Source organism: Polypterus senegalus, chromosome 14 (genome assembly GCF_016835505.1).
Source record: "Polypterus senegalus isolate Bchr_013 chromosome 14, ASM1683550v1, whole genome shotgun sequence".
Classification (NCBI taxonomy): Eukaryota; Metazoa; Chordata; class Cladistia; order Polypteriformes; family Polypteridae; genus Polypterus; species Polypterus senegalus.
In genome coordinates, this window is record NC_053167.1 from 70,790,415 (window position 1) to 70,814,148 (window position 23,734).

The 23,734-nt window shown below is 37.3% G+C and overlaps 1 protein-coding gene across 12 annotated transcripts in view; it reads left to right on the forward strand.

The window, feature by feature from the left end:
- st3gal3a (ST3 beta-galactoside alpha-2,3-sialyltransferase 3a) overlaps positions 1-23,734 on the forward strand; it is a 394,364-nt gene that overhangs the window by 110,145 nt on the left and 260,485 nt on the right. Inside the window, exon 1 of one of the 12 annotated variants that reach the window (XM_039776583.1) lies at positions 13,560-13,661. The exons of the other annotated variants lie outside the window; for them this stretch is intronic. The gene's annotated coding sequence lies outside the window, so the exon portion shown is untranslated. Of the gene's footprint in view, positions 1-13,559; positions 13,662-23,734 lie in introns of those variants that run through there. 12 annotated transcript variants of the gene reach the window in all.

The following is a 23,734-nucleotide window of genomic DNA, read 5'->3' on the forward strand; positions in this document are numbered from 1 at the left end:
TCAGTCCCAATGGGCGGCTCAGCTCTCTCCTCTGAGAGAACATAATAAGCCCTTTTTGTTTCATCCCCAGAAACCAGCCTACGCCTGTATTTCCCCTTCACATTCTCCATTTGGTAAGTTATAAGCCTGGGGTTGTATTTGAGGAGCGGAGCCTGTACTTTCCTGACCCCCAAATGCATGCACTCCCAGCCCCCTAAACCCCCAATAATACCAAAGAAACTCGGCCCGGTAATTTCCTACATGGTTATTTACATGTCTGAGCCCCGGTTTCTTCTGGGACTTAATCCTGCCGACTACGCTACTGTCATACAAACGAGTCCAAGACATTATAAAGGTTTGGGGCAGCCACCCGTATATTGTTTTTCCCAGCTGCAAAAGGGTTTTCTGAATCAAATGCAAATTTTGAATATCACAGAGTCCAAAACAGAACCGCCTATAGTAGCCCAAAATGGAGGCTTTAAAGGTCTGGAGAGGAAGTGATGTCATCAAAGGGGCCGGGTTCAGAAGTGACGTCATCAAAGGGGCCGCCTTCAGAAGTGACGTCTTCTGAGGCAGCGGAAACTTGCAGGATTTCCTGGGAAAGGTCTGTAGGGAACTGGCGCACTCCGCCGCCCCCTGGTCGGATGTTTTATTACAGTTACTCAGGCCCTTTAGCTGCCTCCTACTTGCACATGTGTGACAATCGAAAATAAACTACTTGAGTATTTCACCTCAGCTGTCTATTTTAGACACCAATGAATAATAAAATGTAGTAAAATGTAAAAGTAAAAAATTGAAACATAATACAAAGTAAATATAAAAAAATTAAATTACACTAATGCCTTGTCAAAATCAATTTTTTAAATTACTTTATCCTCTAACTTACATTCTATATACGTTGATTTTTTGCATTTCTGTTTGCATATTGTTCAGGGTATTCTTCTCTTTCTTGTTTATTGGAAGGTTCTCTTTGTTCTTGATTTTTGTTATATGCAGCCCTTCTTAATTTTCTCTTTTTTGACATTCATTATCAGCTCTTGCCACTGTTTTTCTATCGTGGTCTAAAAATTGATGTTACTGAATAGATAATTTGCGTTACTGCATTTCCGTTATAACTGACTGCATTGAAGAGTGAGTTAGCAGCATTGTGTGTTTCACGGGGTGGGACTGTGAAAGGATGTGTGTAATAGGGGTAATGATTGGGTGAGCAGTTTGGAGGGACATGGTCAAGGCTGAATAACATGGACACAAAGGAAAACTTTTTTAATATAATAGACCAGTGCTTCCCAGACTTGATCCTGGGGACCCACTGTGGCTACAGGTTTTTGTTACAACCAGGTTCTGTTTTTTAAGTTTTGTAAAAAAAAAAATATATATATATTTTAACATGTACCAAACAGTTATATGGGAATAATGTATTTTTCTTCTTTTTAAAAATATTTTCATCCATCCATCCATTATCCAACCCGCTATATCCTAACTACAGGGTCACGGGGGTCTGCAGGTGCCAGTCCCAGCCAACACAGGGCACAAGGCAGGAAACAAACCCCGGGCAGGGCGCACACACACACACACACCAAGCACTTGTAGGGACAATTTAGAATCGGCAATTCACCTAACCTGCATGTCTTTGGACTGTGGGAGGAAACCGGAGTACCCGGAGGAAATCCACGCAGACACGGGGAGAACATGCAAACTCCATGGGGGAGATTTGGCCCAATTAATTTTCTGACTGGACACCTTTCCAAAATTGTTTGAATGTTTCAAAATGGTAGGTTGATCTGATTGGGGCCTTACTAAGAACATCATTCGCATATAATGAATATGATGATGAGACATACAGTAATAGTGATAGGAGAACAATAATACAAACTGTGAGCCGATGGGCTTTTGACTCCAGTGAAAGCACAAATAAAGTGTTGTTAATAGACAAACCTGCCTAGTACCTCTCTTAGTCATGAATGGTAGAGACATGTCACTGTGAACCACTGCAGAAGGCGTAGAATATAATGTTTTGACCATTCCAGAAATTCCCAAACCCTTTAAGTACAGTATACCCCCAAAGATAAGACCAATTCAATGGGAATACTGTAGACACTGAAGACGGTAAAAACACCTATCAGTGATATTTAGTAGTCAGTAGAGATTGTCTGGGGCAAATATGGTTTGATTAAACATGTTTGTGCATGAATCAGTTTTGAAATAGTCAGCTATAGATCACAGTTAATATGAAATAATGAACCACAATTAATGGAACATAAATGAGGGTTTTTATCTTGCTTAATTAGAAGGAACATCATTAGTTTGTATACATTCAGTTTTAATATCAACAAGGAAATTGCAGACTATAGCATTCGCTTAAGGTTTAGCTGAAAACTCAAACATTCAACAGTGAGTCCATCAAGTACAGGTGTCTTGCTAAGGTTCATAAGTGTAAAGCTCTGTTAAGTTCAGACATTGTTTTTGAACTATCTAACACTGTAATATTCTATTTGGAAAGTTTAGGGAGCTTTAGCCTATCTGGAAAATGTTCTGTGTTCAGTTCAAATTCAGAAATTCTGCTTTAATTTCCTTAATACTGTTAATTAAATTTCCTACCTTTTTTGATTTTGTAAATTGCATAGAGAAATATTTTTCTTCCACAGATACACAAGGCTAAGACTCTTGCAGGGGCACCTCCAAATTCATAACGAGTGCAAACATGGTGAGCCTGAAAATTGGTGCAGTAATCAACACTTTGTGTCCTATATCAGAAACTAAAGGCTACACACTCAACAATTGTTTTGTATTTTGTTTTTCTTATAGGCAAATGTGAACACCCTTATAATTAATCGTAGAACAGCAAAGTCTGCCATGATGTGATAGTTAAAAGATGAACATTGTTTCATCTTATCTGAAAACCTCTTTCAGAATTGACCATTATTTAGCAAGTGGCACTGAAGTGCCATCTGGTGTGGAGCTTTGAATAGTTGTTTCATTTCACCCATTTCTCTCTATCTCCATGTGTGGGTTGAGATTTTCCAGCTGGAACAACCAGCACATCAAACTGAATTCATTGGCTTGTCTTGGAATGATTCCAGAACTTTCTTCACTTTTTGGCATTAGGTTTAATCCAGCTGAAAAGCCAAAATGACAGGATTTTGCCTTTGTTGTAAAGGAATGCTCCTTACCAGAGATAATATTAAATCTTGGCTATTGGCTGCCTATCAGAATAGTGGTATAGTGAGATGAGTTAATATGATATGGATACCTCTTCTGGCATTGCTATTGTACATACTTGGCTATAGCTTATCAATTACTGTTAACCTTTGTTGTCTGTTTCTGACCACAAGACTGTTGTTCACTGGTTGTTTTATGGATGGTAAGTCATTTTCAATTCAAGCCCAATAATAAAACTGTTGTGTGTAAAAACTTGATATGCTGACACTGGCTTTTCTGGCACTTATTATCTATGTTCAACGACATTTAAACCTTTTCATCTTGCCCATTCTCCCCATCAATTGCATACATGCATGATTAATTCTTTTGTGCTTTTAATAAGTTATGTTAAGTAAAATAAAGTCATTTTTAATTCTTTTAGGATGTTATGTTTGTTTTTTTTGTTTTTGTTGACCGTGTGTTGCAGTCTGTTTTAGAAACAGAAAGTTAAAAATGAAGATCCTGGAAAATGTTAGATGAAACGGACATATTTTTAATTTAGCCAACAAAAAAATAACCCTAATGTTGTAATGCAGCCGGAACTCCAACTAAATCAAAGTCACATCACACATTAAAAAGTCAGACTAGAAGCTATCAGTATTTGGTGATAATCATCAGATGCTTTCAAATGGCATATAAAATGTTGTATTGTAGTGAATTTACAAACTAAAACATTTCATCCATCCATCATCTTAACCTGCATATCCAGGGCAGGGTCACGGGGGCATTTGAAGTCTATTCCAGAAAGCATTGGACACAAGGCAGGGACAATCCCTGGATAGGGCACTTGTCCATCACAAGGTGAAAACACAAGGGTCAATTTCACAGTTCCAGTTAAGCTAACCTGTAAGTTTTTGGATTGTAGGAAGAAATAGTAGGGCCCGGTTGAAATCAATGTGGACACCCACACAATGGCGTTACCCCTGAGCCACCGTGCCTACCCAAACAAATCAGTTGCACAGTTTGTGCATATTAACTAACATTTTAAAAATGCTAACGGTTATGTGAAAATATTTTGTCATAAATGTCTTCATTTTTAATATGATTTTAAGTCTTGCAGTATTTTGTAGCTAGTTTGCATAGCTGATCTTTTTTTGCAAGTTTTGGCCATTGGTTTTATTGTTCTGTTACTTCAAAGTATTTGTATGTATAAAGAGATGTATTTGTAGATGATGAGACATGGATTCATGTTGGATTTGTTGATGTTTTGTTTTTTTTTTTGTTTTTTGTTACAGACCAGTGCAGTACTTAAATCACTAGGGATATCATTGCTTATGATATCATTGCTGCAAATGTCCATTAACAATAAAGCAGAGATTATTTTCTTATATACAGTAGATGCAGAGAAACTAGTTATGTCATCCACCATTTAGGTAGGAGGTTCTTGAAGCCCGTATTTTAATCTGCAAAGTTTAGGAGTTTGCCAGTGTTGGAAATCTGCTTAGTTTGTGTTTCACAGGATAGAGGATGTAATAAAAATAGATATTAGTCACAATTTTGCAACCAGTGAAGTTTTGTGGATGCTAATTTGCGGATCCTTGGCAAGTAATGAATTTGGTCTTCATCTTGTTATTCTTTGCAACCTCTTAGCTAAGAGAGGTAAAAAAAAATAATCACATAGAATTATTTTTATGTGCACCATAGATATGAAGATTCTTATTTAATGTAACCTACTGTGTATTATTGTAATGTATAATAACCTATGTACAGTATTTAATTACCAGTATGCACTGTAGGGCTGACAGCAGATCTGCTTAACTCATTTTTAGCTCTTTAAATGCAGCTGGGGCATTCAGCAAGTGCAGTCTGGGATACATCCAGAAATCTGCAACTTGTCTGCCCTCTGTCTCCTTGGGGCCAGCTGTGGCTCAAGTCCCTGGCAGAGCAATTTTGTTGTGATGCTATAGATGTGAATTGTCAGCTTCCCTTACCTATACTGTAAAAAGCTTTAAGCCGTTCACTTGCTAGACCCACTACACATGTTGCCGAAACATGCACATGTTAATGGTATCTTTGTGGTGACGATTGCTTGATTGTTGCATGTGTGGTGCAAGCATGCCTTAAACAATCTCACAGTAATACCACAGTTTGGGAAAATACTTGAAAAGATTCTTTACAGTGTTGACAACCTTGACAAAACACTGCAGTAGCTATACAGCTCTGCCAAGGAAAATTACTATACTGCAGCACCTTAGGATGCTGATGACACTGGTCATTGGTGTGGATGATCATTTGTTTTGACATGTTGACTGTGCCCTTCTTTAACTATGTGTTTTACAAAAGCAAGCAGTAAAATGATTATGTTACAGATACCTTATTAGTCCTAAGTTATGTAATTTAGGCATGAGTCAGTGCCTTGTATCAAAAGATTAATTACTGTACATTGGCTGCATATAGAAGGGTGTTAAGGAAAAACTTTCTTTCTTTCTGTCTTTCTTTCTTGGAATGCTGTAACATTTTGCCTGGCATGACATGGCATTGGAAATAATGACTTTGCCTTAATTACAGAATTTTGTATGCCAAGTTCCTGATTTCAAACTCTAGGTTTGCTATTATGATGCTTGGTCTGGATGGCTCTGTGTTCTTTCCATTTCATATTGATGAACTTGACTCAGATCCAGAAAACACTCATCATAGCAGAAAATGTTTAAACCCACAGTTAATTTCTTAGTCAATTCATAGTCACATCACTAACTTTGAATTATTCAGAGTAGAATTTCTTTTATTTTCTATGTCTGCTCTGGGACCTGGATATAGAGAGGCATTGTAAGTCTAAAAAGCTGTTTGTCTGTCAGAATTTATTCTTATTCCTTGTAGTCTAGCAAAGTGTGTGTTACATAGCAAGGTCTGGATTTTATTCTTAAAAGGTTCAGGTTCTTTACAGGTTTCTGATGCATCCAATAATGAACTTGGGCACATTATCAGTGATTTTACCTTGGGTCACTAGGTGTTTTGGACCTTTCTGACATCAGACACCCTTTCCTAAGTGATCAGCTCGTAGCTTGTGTCCACTGCTCACTCCTGTTGATCCATAACCACGTTGAGGCCTTCTTTCCTGCATCTATGGTGGTCCTGTTAGCCTAGCTCTTCTGCAGACATGTGATTTTCAAGTACCACAGTCTCCTATGCAAAGATTGGCCTGCAAAGCCTCTACAGTCCACTTCTACTGGATCACAATGTGCTATCCGACAATGTCTTTAGCACTCCACCATCAAGTCTTCATACTTGGCTTGTTTCCTCTCATTTGCTTCTACAATATGAATTTTCTTCTCTAAAAGCCAAAGAAGTTATGGTTTGAGGTGTCAGATGGTTTAAAAATAGGTCTGACCCTAAAGATTCTTGGAGCACATGCCGAAGGAGAAATTGAAATCCATGCCACATTTGTTAATGATGTAGTAATGAAATAGCAGTTTTTCTTGGTAATGAAGCAAAAAGGAACTCTTCCTTCAAGTCATTCTTAAGTACATACAGTATATCATCAGAACTGCAATGTTTATACATCCATGAATTCACCCTTTGAGCTGACCTTCCATACTTTGAACCAGAACTTGAATGTTTCAAGTCATTTGAAAGCAGCACCTGAGCCATTTTCTTTGCAGTTAGCTTGCTTAGCATTTCCATGCAAACTTCTTTTTTACCAGGCTGTCACCAAAAGTGAAGGTTTCATAGTCATAGCAGTTTAAATGGTGCCTTTAAAGAAAACCTACGTAAAGCAAATGTATTTCAAGATCTCTTTCTGGAGGCCTTTTAAATCAACTTGCTTTCTTTCAAAGAAATCTTCAGTCTTCAAAAATAATTTCTTCATATTTTTTATGTTAATGTCTGTTTGGATTTTGGTGGCTTTATTGTATTGTTAGCTAATAAATCTCTACAAGTGACACACCATGGCATTAAAATTCCTCTTTCATTCATGGGTACAAAACCACACAGAATTTGACGAGTCATATTTTTAAACAAAGGCAGTTGCAGTTGTTGAAGCTTCAGTTTAACTAAGAAATGTTTTTGTGTTCAGCAACCAAGTTTTCAGCTTGATAAATATATTTATTGCACTTGAGTTTGAATTCTTCATAATAAGGATAAAAATAAGTCCAAACCTTGTATTAGTATATTTAAAGATGAGGACAAAACAGAAAAAATTTGAACGCTAAATAGCAGTCCTCAGGATGGTCATTTAATGCTGTTCTATTAGCCGCTGAAACATTTTTTAAATGAACAAAGTCTTTTAATTTCATGTAAGGCTAGCAAACAACTGATCTTCATTCATAGGCAGACCCCCGTCAAAAAAGACACTTTCAACTCTAGTCTTCTTTTTGACAAATTGTATGTGTGCAAAGATTGGTAGTTGAGAAATCTTCTTTAGTTCCAATGGATAAATGCAGAGATTGGAATGACTTTTTAATAATGTTATTACCAGCATCTTCCATCATTCAAATGACAATTTTCTTGAAGAGATGAAAAAACCAAATAACTAAAAAAGTTACAGGTAGCTAATGATGTAGGTTTATAATCTTTCATGTATAACTTGGTATTAAAGTTTGTATTACATTAAGAATAATACCACATATCATAATCATTGTTTAATCCTTAAACAATAATAGCATCTGTGCAATTAAACTGCTTGAAGTGTAAGCAAGAATAAATCATTTTTTTAGGGAAAAGAAGAAGCGTGAATAGTTAGCTCATTCATTACTGAAACATTTCTAGTAAAATTGTAGTAAAATCAAAGTGTTCAGTGCTTAATGTTTTAATCACTAGTTCTCTTTAGAAAACATTAAAACTGTGAATTATTATATGACAAATGTAATACTTTTAATAGTGTTATTGCATTACTGTGATCTTCAAATTCTATGATTTTTATTTCTGGCAATTTGGTTTGCATCCTGAGTCCACCCTATGTGAAGTTTGAAGGTTCTCCCCATGTTTGCGTGGGTTTCCTCTGGTGCTCCTGTTTCCTCCCACAGTCCATGGACATGCAGGTTAGGTGTATTGATGGCACTCTATTGGCCCTAGTCTGTGGTTGGGATGTGTGTGCGTGTGTTCACCCTGCAGTGGACTGGTGCCCTGCCTAGGGTTTGTTCCCGCCTTGCACCCTGTGCAGGCTGGAATGGGAATCTTTTCAGGACTAAGCAGGTTAGACAATGACTGACCAACAATGATTTCTGGCAATTTGCTACACACTGCCAGACGGTGATTTGCTGACCTCCACTTGTCTAAATTACTGAGATTTAATTTTTGCATCTGCTTCCATGGAGAGCAGATTTGACCAAATTGCATAAGGAGTTGTGTCTCATGAGGGAGTAAAATTTCAGAGCCCTAGTTACTGCAGTGTTAAACCATGTACTGATTTGAAGTGCTATTAATGGGAGTATGAATATCCTGTTTAATTTCACAGATATGTATAGGCAACTATCCACCCATGGTCTTACAGCAGACACTTTTATTGCAATACAGTACATTTAAAATGAGTGCTGCATGTTTTACTTTTTCAGCGATTCCTCTTATTCCACAGTGAACACACTCTAATAAACTGCAGGGGATTTTCTCTTTATAAATATTTTCTTTTTTATTATATATTTTACAACATTTTCAGATATGTGCATTTTGAAAATTTGTTAGTTATAAAAGCAAGCTAAAATATTTTGTATAGAAAGTTAAACAGGAAGAAAAAAACACCAACAAAGAAAACTGCACAAGCCTTTTATCAACAGGATTATAAAACAAAATCTAACAAGCAAGAAGTGAAATACTGTCATCCACAATAAGGAGATGGGTCAGATGGCATTATATAGGTCATGTCTGGAGATCCTGCGGTGGATTGGCACCCTGCCCAGGATTGGTTCCTGCCTTGTGCCCTGTGTTGGCTGGGATTGGCTCCAGCAGACCCCCGTGACCCTGTGTTCAGATTCAGCGGGTTAGAAAATGGATGGATGGATGTCTGGAGATCTACATTGAAATAGTTTTTTAATATTATATACCCATGATTTTAATTATATACACATTTCTGCAAATAAGAAATTTTAATAAATCCCCCACTATGAGAATGTATAATGTGTAATTGTGCCTAAAAGAGAATTTGCATATACAGAAAAAGTGTCTGCCAGCTCTGTGCTTTACTGACCACGTCCAATGTCACACAGTAGGTCCTTGTGACTTGATGAGTGTCTTTTCCATCCAGAAAAAAAATCTAAGGAAGCTAGCAATGAAATAAATAGTATGCCTTTATAATAACTGTAATTGAATGAGAAACACAGGGGTAATGTGCACAGTAGAAGTAAAGTGTCTAGAGTGAGACCAATATTTTTTTTTTTTTTTGATGATTTAAGAAACATTATTTTAAAAAGTTTATCTCTGTGCATCTTTCTGTGTTTATGTATCACATGATGTTTTTGTGTTTTTCATGAATTTAAATATGAATTTTATTGAATTACTAATGATAACACTGATATAGAAATTTCTAGCCAATACTGATAGCTAATTATTCGAAAACAAAAAAAATCTAATACCGATTGTTTGGTGGTTCTGCTGAAACTGGATAACTGTTAAAGTGTAATAAATTTGCAAAATATGAAAAATAAAAGTGCATTTTTTTCTGATATGAAAGTGATGCCAATTCTTGGCATACAAATAAGTTCCGAGTTGTATAATTTTATAACTAAACTGTTCCCATTTTAAGTTACTGGTCATTCCTTTTAATTCAGTGTGGGCAACATTAACATTAGCTTAATATACAAATTACACAGTCTGAGTTTTATATTTTATAACTTACCCACTCTCAAATAAATTTCCATTATTTAAAATTAATAGCAAAAAATCTAATTGTCAAGTGTAATTAATTCTGTTACTTTCTGAGTAATACTCTGAGCTTCTACATTGTCTGAATTGAATTTTCTTAACCTATCAAATGCTGACACTATTGACAGAGTGCTGCTATCCTTAGCCAGATTTGCTTTTCATAAACTCATCATGTTACTTCGCATCCCTTTGCCTTTTGAGGTAAGCAATCAGTTTTGTTGTTTTGTTGTTTTGTAGTTTTACTTGTAGTTTGTCCTCATAAAGGCTTTGCAGAACAGAGTTTGCAAATAGCATTTCTAATCATCTGCACAAATGCTAAAGTGAGTCCACACCACAGACACTTTCCTACCTGCTAAGTTTCGTTGCTGAAGCATCATGTGAAATGTTTATGGAACAGGAATAATCAGCTTATTAAATATTGGCTTATTTGTAACAATCAACCGATAAATGATTGTATCTTTATTAGCCTATACCTGATATTGGGCTGATATAATCGGTGCATCTCTAGTAATTACTGCATATTTTATTTTTAGTAGTGTGTGTATTGTGGCATGTTATATTTAAGTGTACTTTATAAGCATAAATGGCAAAAGCAGTTTGCCATAAAGATAATATGCCTTCAGTTTGTATTGATATGCCAATACAATACACCTGTATTTCATACTATAAAATGTGTAATTTAATAACTTAACTAATGAAATAATGGTAAAAATATGTTGAGATTCACTTCACTCTTGAGGCATGTTAGGTTCTTCTTAAACTTCCTTGATGTTAACCCAGCGTCTGTCGGTCTTGGAATTCAGTGTAAAAATGGTTGAACCTGATGATCTCTCATGTTAAGCTGTTGTTATCCAATGTAAAGTATTAAGCCCACATACTACTCAGGACAGTATTGTGTTGCCATCTAGTGGATAACATAACATCAAGGCAAAATAACTGTGATCACTAGCAAGGTAAAGAAAGACATTAGCCTCCTAAGCACTGCTCACAATACAGCAACTGTCAGTGTACATGTCTGGGGAAATGTTGAAGTCACAAAGCCTTACACTGTGGTAACCTCCAATAACACAATGAGCATGTCTATCATCAGGATCAGGTACTGACAATTCTACACTCTCATGCACAAGCAACAGAAAAGCTATTACAAGAAAAGTGCATAAAGAAACTTGGGTTGTCAAAAGTATCAATATAAATATGAAAAATATCAATATATGCGAGTTGATATATTGTCAAAAATATAGATTTTTAACATTTTATAATTCAATGCTAATTTTTCATGGTGTCGATTCTACAACATACATTATGAATTCACTTTGGTTCACTGTAGCTTTTGATTGTTAAGGCTTGTAGGCTGTTAATCGGCATGGCTGGAGTTGCATCAATGTTTCCAACCCACTCAGAGATGTTAATAAGATGGCAACTTCAGTGTCATTGGAGCCGTCACCAGTACACTTAATTGACAAAGAGGGAAGCTGGAGTGGTGTCTGGAAATACTTTGGCATTATGGCAAATGCAAACATGTATGCAAGATTTGCAACTACTCAATACCAACTAAAGGAACTAACACAACCCGTTTAGTTAAACACTTAAAGAACTGACATGCAAGTCAATGCAAAGAGTTTTGAGATGTATCTTATTTGTAAATTATGGTATCATTAAGTATAAACCTGTAAATTTGTTGTATTTGAATCGGGAATGAGACGCTTATTTTTTTCTACAGGTTGAAATGTTTTTTGTAGTCAGTTTTAACGCGTCGAGAGGTGTTTGCAATTGTTGTTCGCCATGGGCCAGTTTTATGCTGTTCTGCTCATTCAGCAATAGGACGTAACCTTCTTTTACTTTATTACTATTGGGTTTAAAAATACATTATATAGTAAATATGATGAAATATAAGGTGCTATAACTTTTCAGTGTTCAATTGCATAAACAGTGGTGCTGTTCTTCTTTGTCCTTGTATACTTTCAGCTGTGCTTCAGTGTGTGCAACGCCATGGATTATTTCCAGCCCAACTAAAGCTTTCCTCATGGAAGAGTACATTGAGATGCAAATCTTTATTGCAAAAAATTGGAAGTTACAAAGACATTGTAGTTTATTCACACTAAAATGCAATGTGCACAGTCTACATCTATGTAAAGATGCAAGTGTTTGAGTGACCTGTTTGTGTGTTACTTTTCTGAACAATTGTTTACAAAATACCTTATTCATTTTTTTTAGATTAGATTAGAATACTTATTCAATTAACCTTAATGGAATGTTACAAATTTCACTAAAACTACCTCACTAACAGTATTTGTTTTCTACAATATATTGCACTATAAGTATTTACATTCAATGATTACATTTTTTTATTTGTTACCATCAATGTAAAGATATTAATGCGTAAATAATTGCAATTTAATTAAATACAATTTTTATTGAGTACATTCTATGCTGTATTTGGTATCGAAAATGGTATCGAATTTCACTACTTAGTATTGTTTTGAAGTCTGAAATTTTGGTATTAAGACAACCCTAAAAGAAAGATTCTTCTGCTGTCCCAACTGCATTGTTGGACTATGTGTTGGTGGCTGTTTCAAAATGTATAATACAAAGGATGTGTAGACACCCTTTCCTACTGTGTTATGTTGACATTTTGGTATTTACATGTTTCTGTTCATGGTGGTCTGTGTTGGCTCCAGCTGCCACAACATCTTTGAACCTAAAATCGATAACATAACCGCGGTGAGCTGTGCAATAAGGACACACACAGTCGAGTGAGGTGCAAAAAGTGCTAGTACTTTTACCAATTGGGGTTTAAAACACAAACTGCAATAAATAATCCATTAAATCCCACCATAAAACCATGCAGATATCTGGTCCTTTTATTTCTTTTGTCCTTCCAGTCCGCCCAATGCATCTTTCTTCCTTGTCTTCCCATCTCACCCCACCTGGTCTTACAGCCATGGTTCCCCTCTCCAGCTCTTGTCCTGACTGTCTCCTTTGGTGTCTTCAGGGATACTCCGAGTTGAACCTCAGTCTTCTACTATGAACCCTTGGTGTCTACAAGATCCCAGGGAGGCTTTTTATTTTCCCCCGCTCATTCTGGGTGTCCCATTCTGCCCACTCTCCATTGTGCTGACACTCACTCCCGATTCTGCCCTTCCTTTCTTTGTTTTTTTTGTTCTCTTATTCTGATCTAACCTGTCTACTACCTCCATGGGCAAAGTGTTATAATCACCTGTGTGACCTGTGGAGTATCAATGTGCAACAGCTGACTAATTAGGCAATCGGCTCACTGTTCATACTACACACCCTGTGGACAACCAAGTCAGCAACCATGGAACCTGAGTGTGCTGTTTTTTTTGTATGTCTTTTTTAAAATTTGCCCTGCCAGGGAGAAAACAGACCATAATACAGCAGGGCTTATAAGACAAGAAAGAGAAGCATGAAGAAGATGACCTTAGATCAAGTATAGCCTTTTTGGGTGACGTGAAAAGGAGGGCCTGCTTAGTGCCTGACATCTGTGATAAGTTTATCTGTTGAAGGAAAGTTGTAAAGTCATCTTCGTGGACAGCAGTGTGGATGTGAGTTGAGCAGATATTGTAAGGGAAGCATTACATGGATTAGTGGCAACATGCTGTAATTTCTGTTTGCAAAAAAATGGTTATGCAGAGGAAACAGAATTTGAAAGGTACAATGCCAGGTTACAGCAAGTGAGTAGGTTACCCTTCCTTGTTGTTTCTATGTTCAATTCCCAGATGTGTGCTGTCTATATGTAACTCTTCACAATTTCGTCTATCTGTATACTTGTATATGGTTGAGATGACAATAAAGTTCACTTTGACACTTGTCACTTAGACATCATCAATAGAGATTAACATTACAGACAACTGGTGGCAGATTTTGTTATTTGGTGTTGGAAGAGCCGCCAGCAATTCAGAGGAGTTAATGGTGTACTTTCAACAAGAGAGGGAACTTATGAAATTAGACACTCTAATGAGGAGGAGATGGGAATGGTACTCTGCTATAAGTAGTTGGTGGTCCATCTGACTAGTAAACTGAATTTCAGCTAAAATGGTTTCTTCATTTTGACGACACTCTGTTCTTTTTAATGTGTCCTGCAAGCATATTCAACATGTGGCTTTTGCACTGTGGTCTGACATTGCATTTTATGAAGGTGTTTTTTAAGAAGAGAATAATGGAAAAAATAAGATACCTTCATGACTAATGCAGTGCATTGCTTCCACTTTGCTTTGCTTTGAATATCTTTAGCAATTGTAATATTCCATCACAGCGTGTTAAGAAGCAGTGTTGGGACATTCTTTGCCTCTAGCCATTGTACCTGCTTTCATCTTAGTCAGTTACAAGAGACATTGGCAAGGACACTATAAATTTAAATATCCATCAGTTAATGTATGGATACATAGATGAATAATATGTGAACTATGTATGTGGTGTGTTTAGCACTGTCTTTCCCTTTTTGTATCGATGTTTCTAAATTATCGATATGTCAGTGAAGCCTAATGTTCAATGAATATGTAGCCCAGTATTATAAGATTGAAATTGTATATGTAAGTGGTTTGAAAAAATGTCTCATCTCTTCTTCTTCCTGTGAACTGATCTTGTAATAATCGATGCCTGAATGCTTGATGTCTGTCAGTATGGGCGTTTAAACAGAAAAATCTAGTAAAAACAACCAAAAAAAAAATATAATCCACTCTGTTCCGCAAGGTATAGATAAATAATTTTAGTTAACACTAAGTTTATACTTTTTATTATTTACTTTTTAATATTTTAATGTTAACATAACACTCCCTGATAGTTAAAACAAAATCACTTTTTTGGAATCTTAGCTTTCACAAATCTTTTCATTATATTGCTCTATAGCCTGTTGTTCTTGCAGGAACTAAATGTAGGTATGCAGTAGATGGTTGGTTTAGGACTCTGGCTTCCTGTCAAAATAGATAAGTGGGACCTCAAGGGTGGATCATGGGTTTAGTGCATAGCTTAGGGTGCACTAATCCACAGTTGATGCAACTGAAAGTATATTTATATGTGTATCTCATATATTTTCATATTTGAATGGCATTGATAATGTTTTCAGTTACATGTACAGTACTTGGAAGGAAAATAAAAGATTTGTGTTTTGGAAGCATGAAGAATTCTGCTTGAAGTTATACATTAATCAGCTCCATAATTAATTCTAAATTGATGCGGCACCATGAATTGCTGCCAGATAACCTTGCCGCATGAAGCCCTGTTTTCATTTCATTTGTGTCTTTCCTTTCCTATACATTCTATTTCAAGGTTATGCCGCAATTGTTTTTTTTCAGCATTTCAGGTTTGTTTTTTGTTAGCATAGTGAAGATGAACTCTTGCATTATTTACTGTATCATTAATACAGTTAATTACTGAAAATGGTGAAATTAAGTTAACTTTTCCATATTGTATTTTTGAGTTTATTACATGTTTAATATTTGTATTTTTTGCACCATTTTAATTCAAATGCTTAGTATCTTTTTAAACAATGTTGATAGTGGCAGTGCTAAATCTAATTCAGGTGGAACTGTTCTGTCAAACAGTGAAAGTTAATTCAGGAAATTCAGGGAAAATGTAGTGGTATCCCAGAGACTGAACTTGGCAGGACTTTTTTTAGTCCAGGCATTGCTTTCAGCGAGGATAATACTACAGCAAAAGACACATAGTATTTCCCACTTGAGATCTTATATGAGTTGAAAGGAATCTGGTTAAAAGCTCTTACAATCACCAAGATTTCAAACATAGGAGACAATGAAATTCTTTTTAGGCAGTGTGGCATAGTGATTAAATCGTAAAGAAAAAACATAAAATTCCAAGTTCAGTCACCACTTCAGACTGACTGTGTGAACTCTTCACAAATAAATTATGAGTGCTCCAAATATAGGTAAGGTATGACACTAAACATTGGTAAGTGGTGCCTTAGGGTGGTGACCACTATAGTAGACTAATGTACAAAGCAAAAAATTTAGGTTTAGATTTCACATGGCAGCTGTTAATGTTTTGGTTTTGTTTCCAGCAAGATCTCGCTTTTCATGGAGTTTATTTATACAGGTATTTTTCCAGCTACTGTGGTTCCATCCCACTTCTCAAAAACATGCATGACATGGCTTGAATGAGTAAGGATGTGTTTGTGTGTACATAGTCTACATTGGAGGAAGTTCCCATTCAAGTTTGTTTTCCAACTCATATGGGATATTTTCAGAAAACGCTATAGGTCTCTATCACTTTGTTATAGAAAACTAGGGGGCTCTGCCCCCCTGCTCGCTTCGCTCGCCAACCCCCGTGCGGGCTCTACATGCTAGTCATTTCCCAGATTTGCCGCTTGCGACGAATCGTGCTGTGCTTTTGGATAAACATGAATATCAACTCTGTCTTTGATATCCCTGTCTTTCAAAAATGCAGTCATATGAAAAAGAACCCCTCGCAGCCTGCATAATAATTTACTCTGCTTTCAACAAAAAAGATAACAGTGGTTTGTCTTTCATTTCCTAGGAACATCTAGGAGTACTGGGGTGTTTTCCGAACAAAGATTATTAGTGAAGCAGTATTTAGTTGTATGAAATTAAATCAAATGTGAAAAACTGGCTGTACAAAAGTTTGGGTACCCCTGTAATTTTGCTGATTTGAATGCATGTAACTGCTCAACACTGATTACTTGCAACACCAAATTTGTTGGAATAGCTGTCAAATTTGGTGGAGGTTCTATCATGCTTTGGGGCTATGTCGCTAGTTCAGGGACTGGGGCCCTTGTTAAAGTTGAGGGTCGGATGAATTCAACCTAATATCAACAAATTCTTCAGGATAATGTTCAAGTATCAGTCACAAAGTTGAAGTTACGCTGGGGTTGGATATTCTAACAAGACAATAACCCAAAACCCAGTTTGAAATCTACAAAGGCATTCATGCAGAGGGAGAAGTACAATGTTCTGGAATAGCCCTCACAGTCCCCCGACTAAGAATCTATGGGATGTTTTGAAGCAGGCTGTCCGTGCTCGGCAGCCATCAAATTTAACTGAACTGGAGAGATTTTGTATGGAAGAATGGTCAAAAATACCTCCATCCAGAATCCAGACATTCATCAAAGGTAATAGGAGGGCGTCTAGAGGCTGTTATATTTGCAAAAGGAGGCTTAACTAAGTATTGATGTAATATCAATGTTGGGGTGCCCAAATGTATGCACCTGTCTAATTTTGTTATAATACATATTGCACATTTTCTGTTAATTCAGTTAATTTAATGTCACTGCTGAAATACTACTGCTTCTGTGAGGCATTTCATATATTAAAAGGAAGTTGCTACTTTGAAAGCTCAGCCAATGATAAACAAAAATCCAAAGAATTAAGAGATGTTCCCAAACTTTTTCATATGACTGTATTATCGCTGACAATTTGTCACATGTTGGTTTATTATACTAGCAAAATACCCGCGCTTCGCAGTGGAGAAGTAGTGTGTTAAGGAAGTAATGAAAAAGAAAAGGAAACATTTAAAAAAAAAACGCAACATGATTGACAATGTAATTCTTTTGTCACTGTTGTGAGTGTTGCTGTCATATATATCTACATATATACACACATATATATATATATATATATATATATATATATATACACATATATATATATACACATACACATACAGTGGGATGCAAAAGTTTGGGCAACCTTGTTAATAGTCATTATTTTCCTGTATAAATCGTTGTTAAATATATCATGTAGGAGACACAGTGATATTTGAGAAGTGAAATGAAGTTTATTGGATTTACAGAAAGTTTGCAATAATTGTTCAAACAAAATCAGGCAGGTGCATAAATTTGGGCACCGTTGTCATTTTATTGATTCCAAAACTTTTAGAACTAATTATTGGAACTCAAATTGGCTTGGTAAGCTCAGTGATCCCTGACCTACATACACAGGTGAATCCTATAATGAGAAAGAGTATTTAAGGGGGTCAATTGTAAGTTTCCCTCCTCCTTTAATTTTCTCTGAAGAATAGCAACATAGGGGTCACAAAACAACTCTCAAATGACCTGAAGACAAAGATTGTTCACCATCATGGTTTAGGGGAAGGATACAGAAAGCTGTCCCAGAGATTTAAGCTGTCTGTTTCCACAGTTAGGAACATATTGAGGAAATGGAAGACTACAGGCTCAGTTCAAGTTAAGGCTCGAAGTGGCAGACCAAGAAAGATTTTGGATAGACAGAAGCGACGAATGGTGAGAACAGTCAGAGTCAACCCACAGACCAGCACCAAAGACCTACAACATCATCTTGCAGCAGATGGAGTCACTGTGCATCGTTCAACCATTGGGCGCACTTTACACAAGGAGATGCTGTATGTGAGAGTGATGCAGAGGAAGCCTTTTCTCCGCCCACAGCACAAACAGAGCCACTTGAGGTATGCTCAAGCACATTTGGACAAGCCAGCTTCATTTTGGAATAAGGTGCTGTGGACTGATGAAACTAAAATTGAGTTATTTGGGCATAACAAGGGGCGTTATGCATGGAGGAAAAAGAACACAGCATTCTAAGAAAAACACCTGCTACCTACAGTAAAATATGGTGGTGGTTCCATCATGCTGTGTGGCCAGTGCAGAGACTGGGAACCTTGTCAAAGTTGAGGGACGCATGGATTCCACTGAGTATCAGCAGATTCTGGAGACCAATGTCCAGGAATCAGTGACAAAGCTGAAGCTGCGCCGGGCTGGATCTTTCAACAAGACAACGACCCGAAACACTGCTCAAAATCCACTAAGGCATTCATGCAGAGGAACAAGTACAACGTTCTGGAATGGCCATCTCCGTCCCCAGACCTGAATATAATTGAAAATCTGTGGTGTGAGTTAAAGAGAGCTGTCCATGCTCGGAAGCCATCAAACCTGAATGAACTAGAGATGTTTTGTAAAGAGGAATTGTCCAAAATACCTTCAACCACAATCCAGACTCTCATTGGAACCTACAGGAAGCGTTTAGAGGCTGTAATTTCTGCAAAAGGCGGATCTACTAAATATTGATTTCATTTCTTTTTGTGGTGCCCAAATTTATGCACCTGCCTGATTTTGTTTGAACAATTATTGCACACTTTCTGTAAATCCAATAAACTTCATTTCACTTCTCAAATATCACTGTGTGTGTCTCCTATATGATACATTTAACTGACATTTTTTATCGTAACAACCAACGATTTATACAGGAAAATAATGACTATTAACAAGGTTGCCCAAACTTTTGCATCCCACTGTATGTGTGTGTGTGTGTGTATATATATATATATATATATATATAATAAAACTACTCAAAAAAATTAAAGGAACACTTTGAAAACACATCAGATCTCAATGGGAAAAAGAAATCCTCCTGGATATCTATACTGATATAGACTGGATAATGTGTTAGGAACGAAAGGATGCCACATCATTTGATGGAAATGAAAATGATCAACCTACAGAGCCCTGAATTCAAAGACGACCCAAAAATCAGAGTGAAAAAATTATGTGGCAGGCTAGTCCATTTTACCAAAATTTAATTGCAGCAACTCAAAATTGTATGCAGCACTTTGTATGGCCCCTGTGTTCTTGTATACATGCCTGACAACATCGGTGCATGCTTCTAATGAGATGACAGATGGTGTTGTGGGGATCTCCTCCCAGATCTGGACCAGGGCATCACTGAGCTCCTGGACAGTCTGAGGTGCAACCTGGTGGCATTGGATGGACCAAAACATAATGTCCCAGAGGTGTTCTATTGGATTTAGGTCAGGAAAGTGTGGTGGCCAGTCAATGGTATCAATTCCTTCATCCTCCAGGAACTGCCTGCATACTCTCACCACATGAGGCCAGGAATTGTCGTGCACCAGGAGCCACTGTACCAGCATAGGGTCTGACAGTGGGTCCAAGGATTTCATCCTGATACCTAATGGCAGCCAAGGTGCCTTTGTCAAGCTTGTAGCGGTCTGTGTGACCCTCCATGGATATGCCTCCCCAGACAATCATTAACCCACCACCAAACTGCTCATGCTGAATGATGTTACAGGCAGCATAATGTTCTCCATGGCTTCTCCAGACCCTTTCACTTCTGTCACGTGCTCAGGGTGAACCTGCTCTCATCTGTAAAAAGCACAGGGCACCAGTGGTGCATCTGCCAATTCTGGTATTCTATGGCAAATGCCAATCGAGCTGCATGCTGCTGGGCAGTGAGCTCAGGGCCCATTAGAGGACATGGGGCCCTTGGGTCACCTTCATGAAGTCTTTCTGGTTGTTTGGTCAGAGACATTCACACCAGTGGCCTGCTGGAGGTCATTTTGTAGGGCTCTGGCAGTGCTCATCCTGTTCCTCCTTGCCCAAAGGAGCAGATACTGGTCCTGCTGATGGGTTATGGACCTTCTGTGTCCCTCTCTAGCTCTCCTAGAGTAACTGCTTGTCTCCTAGAATCTCCTCCATGCCCTTGAGACTGTACAGGGAGACACAGCAAACCTTCTGGCAATGACACGTATTGATGTGCCATCCTGGAGAAGTTGGACTACCTGTGCAACCTCTGTAGGGTCCAGGTATCGCCTCATGCTACCAGTAGTGACACTGACTGTAGCCAAATGCAAAACTAGTGAAGAAACAGTCAGAAAAGATGAGGAGGGAAAATGTCAGTGGCCTCCACCTGTTACACCATTCCTGTTTTGGGGGTCATCTCATTGTTGCCCCTCTAGTGCATCTGTTGTTAATTTCATTAACACCACAGCAGCTGAAACTGATTAACAACCCCCTCTGCTACTTAACCGACCAGATTAATATCCCATAAGTTTAATTGACTTTATGCTATACTCTGATTAAAAAGTGTTCCTTTAATTCTTTTGAGCAGTATATATATATATATATACTAGCAAAATACCCGCACTTCACAGCGGAGAAGTAGTGTGTTAAAAATAACGTAACATGATTGTCAATGTAATTGTTTTGTCACTGTTGTGAGTGATGAGTGTTGCTGTCATATATATATATATATATATATATATATATATATATATATATATAATTTACACATATATATACATACACACACACATATATAAACATATATATACATATACATACATATCTACATATATACACACACAGCTATTTCAGATCAGTGCAATACGCTGCTTGTTAAAACGGATAACTCCCGCTCTTACGTGCAAGTCTGCGTGGATATTATGAACTATCAGATTTGTTCAAGTTCTATTTAAATTTTAAATAGAAGGAATTTTTATTTAGTCGGCAGAAATATCTTTGGTAGGAATGGTAAAAACAGACAGGAATATTATTCGTGAATAAATCAACTCAAACCTTAAATAACTTAAAAGAACAAACATTCAAATTTCTTTACTCTTATGTAAATTTATATAAAAAATAAACTTAGATTTTAAATATCCCAAAAGATTTTGCTCTCCATAAAAATATATCCTTTCAAAATTATACAAATTCAAATATGAACATGCTGCATAACAAAACCTGGAAATATAAATAAAATGTGTTCCTTTCAGCAATAACAAATCAAATCATTAAGTTGTCTTTGCTCATATGTCATTTTAGAGCTGGACGCCTGGCATCTATTTTTGGCAACAGGTTCGTTTATGTTTGGTGTGAGGTTCTGTGTTGTGGAGATTCTCAGGATGGATTGCAGGTGCTCATCAGTGAGGCGACTCCTGTGTGCTGTTTTGTTAGTCTTTATCACTGAGAAGAGCTTCTCACACAGATATGTGCTACCAAACATGCACAAGGTTCGAGCCGCATGTAGACGGACTTTTTTTGTTCTTCAAAGTCACCAAAGTGCCGTGCAAACTCAGTGCGCCGGTTTATCAGCAAAGTGCGTATTTGGGAACACCGTAGTGACGACTTGGTTTAACATTACTTGGCAACAGGGAAAGTTGCACTGGTGCATTTGTGTCTCCCATAAAAGCAACTTCACTTGAAATCACTTTGTGATTGTGCACGGTAAAACGTCCGCTGAAGTGTCAGATTCTTATTTAATTCTTCTGCTTTCTGTATCTTCTGCATTGCATTCAGGTCTTTCAGCCTCACTGATGAGCACCTGCAATCCATCCTGAGAATCTCCACAACACAGAACTCCCTGATGTTTTGTCTCATAGTGCCGTCTTAGATTAAATTCTGTAATTACAGCCACATTAGCTCCACAAATGAGACACACGGGTTCAGTAAACATATACTCAGCCTCCCATCGGTTTTTAAAGGCTCTATTTTCAGAATCAACTTTTCTCTTCAGCATCGTGTGAGCTAGCTTCGCAATAACTTGCAGCATCATAAGCTAGACTTGATTAACACGGTAAGTGTTCGGCAAGGCAGCTGAAGCGCTGCATTATGGGATCTGTAGTTTATTGTGTTACCAGCGCTTCATATACCCGGCCATTAATAACAATAATACAGTATATAAAATGATCTCGCGGGCGGATATAATTACACGCCGGGCGGATGTGGCCCCGCCCTTGAGTTTGACACATATGGACTAAATAGAACTTGAAAAGATATATTTTTTCAAATGTGATCGCAATTCAGATAGAGTTGACGCACACTACAGCCTGCATGCCTCAATAAGTCATCCTCCCCTCGCTCTTACTTTTTTACCGTTCATCTAATGAATACACTGAGTATGGCTTTACCAAAACAATCATTGATGGCGAATAAAGTATCCATTATTCGAGTATGTAGATCGGGATATATATATACCCGCGTATTGCAGCGGAGAAGTAGTGTGTTAAAAAAGCTAGAAAAAGAAAAGGGAACATTTTAAAAATAACGTAACATGACTGTCAATATACAGTATTTGTTTTGTGAGTGTTACTGAGTGTTGCTGTCATCAAGGATTTGATTATCATTATTTCTTTCAATCAGGTTCGTATTTGTAGGATGTGTTGTGTTCAAGTTACATTCCGTGTTTGTCAATCGTTGTAAAGATAACAGGTTTCATTCATCGATTCGTTTCTTACTGCATCAATAAACAGCTCGTCGTCTTCTTTATCTGAGACCTGACACACTGCATGCACAGGTTTTTTTTACACTGTCTTCCTTTAGCGGGACATTGACTTTTTCCAACGTGTGCTTTGTTTCCGCAGTAGTTGGATTTATGAATATGCTTGTATGTATCAAATGCTTCATATTTTTTGCTGCCTTTTCAATTGTGTAATTTGGTTTTTGTTCAGCGCTCTTTGGAACTGTTGCTTTTTATCTGTGCACTGCGTCAGTTCACGTGAGCCGCTCGGTGTACATGCATCGAAGGTTCCCAGCTGTGCTTATGCTATCTCGTGCGATCTCGCGATGTCCACGGCTTTATTTAATGTTAGTTCAGACCTGGCATACCAGAAATTTAAACTCTGTTCCAGCAATTTTAACTCTGTTACAAAGTGATTAAAAGTTTCGTTTAAACCCTGCGTCTTCTCATTAAACTTGTATCTCGACTATTTGTTGTGGGTATGACAAACGCCAGCGGTAGCCTGTCTATGAACTTAATTTAAACTTTAGGTTTACACCGTGCTTTGTTTCCGAAGTAGCTGCACTCATTAATATGCTTGTATTCGTCACTCGCTTCATATTCTTTTGCTGCCTTCTCAATTGTGTAATGCGTTTGTTGAACAGGTTTCTTTCATCGAAGTGATCACTCGTACTGCGTTCAGTCAGTTCACGTGAGCAGCTCTCTTGTGTGATCTTGCGATGTCCACGGCTTTATTTAATGTTAGCTAAGACCTGGCACTTAAAGGTTTCTCG